This window comes from Phascolarctos cinereus, unplaced genomic scaffold (genome assembly GCF_003287225.1).
Source record: "Phascolarctos cinereus isolate Bilbo 61053 unplaced genomic scaffold, phaCin_HiC Scaffold_726;HRSCAF=1367, whole genome shotgun sequence".
Classification (NCBI taxonomy): domain Eukaryota; kingdom Metazoa; phylum Chordata; class Mammalia; order Diprotodontia; family Phascolarctidae; genus Phascolarctos; species Phascolarctos cinereus.
In genome coordinates this window covers 38,255,445-38,262,507 of record NW_027556098.1, presented here as the reverse complement: position 1 = coordinate 38,262,507, position 7,063 = coordinate 38,255,445, and the positions used below count along the sequence as shown (strand labels likewise).

General features: G+C 36.6%; 1 pseudogene; it reads left to right on the top strand.

The window, feature by feature from the left end:
• The first annotated feature begins 3,863 nt into the window (after nucleotides 1-3,863).
• LOC110200856 (zinc finger protein 24 pseudogene) lies at nucleotides 3,864-4,950 on the top strand (annotated as a pseudogene).
• The last annotated feature ends 2,113 nt before the right edge of the window (nucleotides 4,951-7,063 follow it).

The following is a 7,063-nucleotide window of genomic DNA, read 5'->3' as shown; positions in this document are numbered from 1 at the left end:
GGAGAGCACAGCAGGGGTTAAGCCTATACTTAGTTGATGACTGGGAAAGAACTGAGGGGTGGAGGAATTAGAGGTCACAGTGAAGAACAGGATTAGAGACTGTAAAACAGTGGGAGAGGTGGAATGATGGCTTGTGATTAGATAAGTGAATTTCATTCAGTCTGTGTGGTTTTGTTTGTTTTTTATACTTTTTTTGTCTGTGTGTTTAGTGTCAGCCATGTACCCAAGCATTGTGTTAAGCTGTGGATACAAAGAAATACAAAAAACAAAACAAAAAACGGTCCCTGCCCTTAAGATCACAATCTTATGAGGGAGACAACATACAAATTACTATGCACAAATAAGCTATGTACAGAATAAAAAGGAAGTAATCAACAAACAGAAGTATGTGCATTGAGAGAAGGGAGGTTCCTGTAGAGGATAAGATTTTAGTTATGACTTTAAGGAAACCTGGGGAGTCAGGAAGTGGAGATGGGGTGGAAGAACATGCCATGTGTAGGAGAAAACCAGTGAAAATGCCCAGAGCTGGGACAATGGAGTGTTTTGTTAACCAAACAGCAAGGAGACCAATGTCCCCTTACCATCCGGCCCCCCAGCTTGCTACAATGCTAGTAAACTCCCTGTTATATCTAATACCCTTTCTAGTTCTTAAGTCTTATGGTCCTATTTGCCATAACTTCTAGATTAAGTAGAATTCCTGTAGCTGATGTCTCAGACACCAATATAGGGCATGCTTCTCTGTTTGTGAAAGTTGGCCCCAATGATACTACAATGTAATAGCCTGGCTTCAGTGTCTTAATAGCAAGGATAGATGGACAATGAGGCTTTCTGTGTGATACACAAGAAAATTATGTTTCCATAAGACCAAAAGACACAGTTTAGGGCCAATAGCATAAGTCTTTTAAGAGGACTTACAGACATACAAGGATAAAGTCGGTTAGAAACATAAGGCTTCAACCTGTGGATATTGCTTGAAGCAGGCCAAGACTTGAACCCATGCTAGAAAGTAGCCAAGAAAGGGGGTGTGTGAGTGTGAATGGGGGATCTCTGTAGACAGTAACCAGTGATAAGAAAACCGCCCCTCTGGTAATTTCTAGTACATATTGTCATATATACTCATTAGGCAGCCTTCCCAATTCTTCAGTACAGCTGATTTGCAACATTCTTCTGGAATGACATAGCTCAGGCATCCTTCTTGAAACACATAGACCTAAAAAAAGTCAGTTTTCTAACCATAGAGACATTGGTCTTGATAATTCTTTGGAATGCCCTCCATCTACATCTCTGCCTGTTAAAATATTGTCTGATTTTCAAGATAAAATTCCAAAGACATACATTTCTTCCTTAAAGATTTTCCTGATTTCCTAAGCTAGTATGAAATCTTGCCATCTTTGAGGCACCCTTGAGTTCATCTTAATTTACCTTGTACTAAAGTTATTCATGCATTTGAATCAATTTCTCCCTTCTTCATTCCCCCCCCCTTCCCACAGGGCAGGGATAGATCTTCCTCAATATTATTTTCTTCACAGAGTCTGCTATTCCACAGTGCCCTGTATATATCGGTTTCTTAAGAGATATTTGTTGGATGAAATTGAATTTTATGTCATATCCTAAACCTTAAAATATTAGAATAATAGCTTGAGAATGGAGACATATAAGTTAGAAGACTGATTTTTTGACTAAAACTGCAACTTTCTTTAAAGCTAAATGACAGTGTCAATTCAAGGACAGAACTGTGAAATACTATTATTATTTAAAAGTTACACTTTCCTTTTAAATTAATTTTTTTTTTTAAGACTGTGCCTTGCTTTCGTTGAAGTTAAGGACTGGCCACATGAAGATATAAACCTCTCTGGTAGCAAGAAAGGGCAAATGAAAGTTTAGTTTGTAGACATAATCTTTAAAAGCAGCATTAAATCATTAGCATTTGGGGACAGAAATTGAAGCAGAGCAGAAGAAGCTCAGAGAGGAAGAGTGGCTGGGTTCAACTTACTCTCAGTTAATCATTTCATTTGTACAGATGATAAAAAGCAGGAAATACGCATTAGAGTAACCTTTAAAAAGTGAATTCAGGAGGAAGCTAAAATAGACTACAATGATAATCACTGCCACTTTCAATACTAATCTGAGGATGTTATGAGTTCAGAGAAATATTTATTATATTTTCCTTGACTTATTCATTAGTTTTCAACAGCTAATTTTATTCTCTGTTTTTCTTACAGGAATAAGAAGGGTTATAAAAAGTCTTACTGTTTGGTATTTATACAACCAGATAAATTTATACATTGCAGGGTATTTAATATCATACAGCTATTTTCTAGACACAAAAGAACATGATAAAAATTGTAGATTCTAATCTTATCCGCCCAGACCGTTATAAAATATTATGATGTTAAATTTTGAATTTGGAAATTGCTTTTATAATACATGATAAGCTTTATTGTAGTTTTATTGATGTAATTTGTTTTTATATTTACAGATTACTTTCAACTCTGGAAAGATCTCTTGTAACGAAGTAAAACAATTAAGCAAAACAAATTTAATACAGTTATCTCTTCTGACAGGTGTATGCAGTATTTCACATCTGTTGTCCTCTCTCCCTTCCTCTTGGTTTGAAAAAAAAATCTATTTTCCATCCTTCCCATCATCCACCCCACTGGAAAAAAAGAAAATTTCTTGTAACAAATATGCATAGTTGATAAAAACCAAATCCCCTTGGTTGGCTCCACACACACACACCACATATAAGTCTCATTCTGCACCCTAAATATTTCACCTTTGTATAATGGATAGCATGTTTCATCATTAGTCCTCTGGAATCATGGATGATCATTGCACTGATCATAGTTCTTATAGGTTTCAATGTTGTTGTTATATATAGATATAGCTATAGTCAATAGTCTGTATATAGTTACTTGCATGTGGTCTGACCCATTAGATTGTTAGCCTTTGATGGCAGGGATCATGATTTTGTCTTTATTTGTCTCTTTGTTGCTTAGCAAGACATATGTCACAGAGTGAGAACTCCATAAATGTTTGTTGATCATGATATTGAAGATGGGTTTAACTGGAGTGGAGGAGGGTAGTTGGCAAACCAGGAGACCACCTTCTCTAAGAAACTATTGGGTCTCCATGGACTGCATCATGCCCATTAGAAAAGTGTAGTTGAATGGCACAGAGATAAATGGGGACTTATTAATGAAATTAAAAGCAATGAGTTAGTAAAAGAACAAATGAGAGAAACAATAACTCCTTCAGAGACAATGTTAATTTTGAAATAATGCATTAAAATTCTATGATTCATATAAAGCAGTCTTTAAGGAAAAAATATATCCCTAACAACATACAAAAATAAAATCGAAAAAGAGATAATTAATGAAGTGAATATGTGATTAAAATTAGGTTACCAACAAATAAACACACCCAAAATATCATAAAAGAGAAAATTTTGAAAATTAGAGAAGGGATAGATAAATTGGAAGCCAAAAAGAACTGACATGCAAAATTAAAAGTTGTTTTTAAAACAATTAACAAAAACATTAGCCACCCTGACTATACATGAAATAAACCTGCAAAAATCAATAGCATTTCTAAATAGTTATAATAAATCTAGGAGGAAGTAATAGAAAGGGAAGTCCTGGTCTTTCTACATAGAAAAGTTGAGCTGCCTCCTTCATAGGCCAGAGTACCCGGGGGGCTACCTACAAAGAGAAATTAATTTCTGTGAAGATTAAATCCCAGCAGATCTTGGTATCTACTCTTCTAAATCAGAATGTCTTGGGGCAGCTAGGTGGTGCAGCAGATAGGGCACTGGCCCTGAAGTCAGGAGGACCTGAGTTCAAATCTGACCTCAGACCAAACACTTGACACTTACTAGTTGTGTGACCATGGGCAAATCACTTAACCCCAATTGCCTAACAAAAAAAAAATGTCTACAGAAGTAAGGGAGGCTTCGATGTTAATTTCACAAACAACTGACAAACAAGATAGGATTCTAATAGTGAAGATGGAAAGGGAGAAAATCCACACCTGTGAGCAGGAACTCAACCTTCACTGGAACATCTGCTATAGCCCAGAAATATTTTGGCAGTATTTCAGGCAGGTTGGCTAACAGGATTCACCTGGGCCCCATGAGCCCCTGAGTCAACTTCGGGAATTTTGCCATCTTTGGCTGAGGCCTGAAATGCATAGCAGATCTTGGAGCTGCTGGTGCTAGAGCAGTTTATGGCAGTTCTGCTCAAGGATCTCCAAACCTTAATATGAAAGCATCATCCAGAGAATGGCGAGAAGGCAATAACTGTGCTGGAGGATTTGGAAAGGGAGATTAATGGACCAGGAGAGCAGGTCTCATTCCATCAACAAAATCAGGAAGAGATGGTACTTCAAGGAGCAAAGCAGGAGTCACAAAGCCTCCAAGTCCAGGCCAGAGTTAACCAGCTCAAGTGGGCATCTTGGGAAGTTCACACCCTAAGATGGATGAGTGATGACACCAGAGTGGAAAATGTAGAACTGGCTCCGAAGCAGATTTCTTCTGCTATAGAGTCACATGATAGTATTCCTGGCACCCTCAATATAAATGTTTCTGAGGTTTTAAAATTTAGAGAAACCTGTGAAAGTGACAGCAGATTCAAAAGAGAGCAGGGAAATCCCTCTCACAAAAAAACAAAAACAAAAAGCCAGTATAAATGTGATCAATGTGGTAAAAATTTCAATCACAGCTCAGCCCTTATTCATCAGAGAATCCACAGTGGAGAGAAACTCTATGAATGTGCTGAGTGTGCAAAAGCTTTCAGCAGAAGCTCAATTCTTATTCAACATTGGAGAATTCACACTGCAGAGAAATTTTGTGTATGTCGTTAATGTGGGAAAGCATTCAACCAGAGTTCCAATCTTTTTAGACGTGAGAAGGCACAATAAAGAAAAAAATTGTAACAGTGTCATGAGTGTCTGAAAGCAATCAAAACCTTTTCATCAGAAGAGAAGACTCAATACATGAAGATCCATTTGATGAAATCAGTGTCGTTTTAGTGGGTATAAATTTGATCAGAAAAGCCACTGTGGAGAATGTAAAATGTTAATGACCATTTCTTCTTTATATGATAGTACAGTACCAACCCTATCAGACATTTGAGAATCCTTCAGGACCCTTAGGTCCCATTTGTTGGGGATAATCTGTTAATTTATTCTTTTTCCATTGCCGAGTCAACTAGATGACTGTTTGGCGCCTTCTCTAAAAATGTCCTTTTTTAGATAATTTTCCCTTATTTAGCATGAATGTAAGAGTTCTAAAATGTAATTCATTGAAAAGATAGGCACTTTTTATTTTTAAAAATGCGACATGGGGCAGCAAAGTGGCTTAGTAGATATAGGTGGTGAAGTGGACAGAGCACCTGCCCTGGGGTCAGCAGGTCCTGAGTTCAAATCCAGTTCAGACACTTGACACTTCCTAGCTGTGTGACCCTGGGCAAGTCACTTAACCCTGATTGCCTCAGACACACACACAAAAAATGCAATATAGAAATTCTAGCAACAAGTTTGAAGACATCTTTTTTAACTCTTCTATGAGGTCTGTTGATTTTGGCCAGGATCTATGATTTCGTTAGTGTAGAGAACATTTTCCACTGCACATTTACAATTCAAACTATGGTCACACAGGTTGTATATATGAGAGATAGGACTTGAACTGAAATCTGCCAGATTTCAAAGCCAATACTCTTTTCTACAACACCATGCAGTTTCTGTTGTTACCACACTTTAATATAAAGATTCAAGCTTATAAGAAAAGTAGCCAGAGAGGTATAGGCTCAAGAATAGATGGTCACCATTATCTAGAATGAGAGATAAGTGAGGTGAAGAAATGGACAGGACTTCCAGGTTAGAAAACAGACATGCTGTGATTGAAATAGTATGTAGTTGAGAGCCAGCTCATTGGCAAGAATAAGATGCTTCCCTGTGTTAGTAGGAAACCTCAAACTTTAAAAAAAGTGTGTGTGTGTGTGTGTGTGTGTGTGTGTGTGTGTGTGTGTGTATGTCTATATGCAAAATAAGCTGTCAAATCAGATTATCACATGATATTAAAGTATATGGTAACAAATTGATATTATGTTAAATGGTTGTAGCATCATCATCATCATCTAGGAAATGGGAAGTTGTAGAGTAAGACTTTTTCAGAGTATCTGCAGCATTGTTTAAGAGGATCCCCTTTATTGGCTAACTTGTCTATCTACTTATATTGGCAAGCATATCTTTATAATGAAGTGTGATTGATTGGGCTATTGTATTTTATTTTAAGTATCATTTAAAATTAAGACAAAGGGAATTTTAGATAATTTTGTCACAGAATTTCAGAAGTCTCAGTGTCTGAAAGGCCACTTAGTCCAATAGGTAACTTAACAGGGAGCCCATAACTTAACAATATTCACCAGATAGCTCAATACCAGAAAAAGGTAACCAGCTAACACAACTATGTAATTATGGTTGGTAGATATATTTCCCCAACATAAATTGAAAATTGCCTTGCTAATACAAATAAATCTTGGGATTTGGGGTGTCATATCAACCTTGGGTAACCTTAACCACTGTTTCCACACATAGAGTTGAGATGTGAGTCTGGACTCATGATGATATCACAAAAAAAAAAAGTGGAAATTTCTGATTTAAAGAACTTACCAAAATCTCTTATATACATTCTTCAAAATTGAAGTTAAAAACATCTCTGTTATAATTTATAACTTTTAAAGATCTTGTATTTTTCAGCAGCTTATTAATATGTATTGGGCAAATATAATAGCACAGAAATTATACCTAAATGTTTAATGGAAATAACCTCTATTTGAAAATAAGGTAACTGATTTATTTATTCAAATTACTTTGGGTCATTGGAGAACGCAAGAGTAGGGGAAGGAGCCAAGATGGCATAGTAAAAGCAGTGGCTTGTTTGAGTTCTCTCCCAAACCCCTCCAAATACCTGTAAAAAATATCTCTAAACAAATTCTAGAGCAGCAGAACCCACAAAAAGACAGAGTGAAACAAATTTCCAGGCCAAGACAGCCTGGATGGTTGA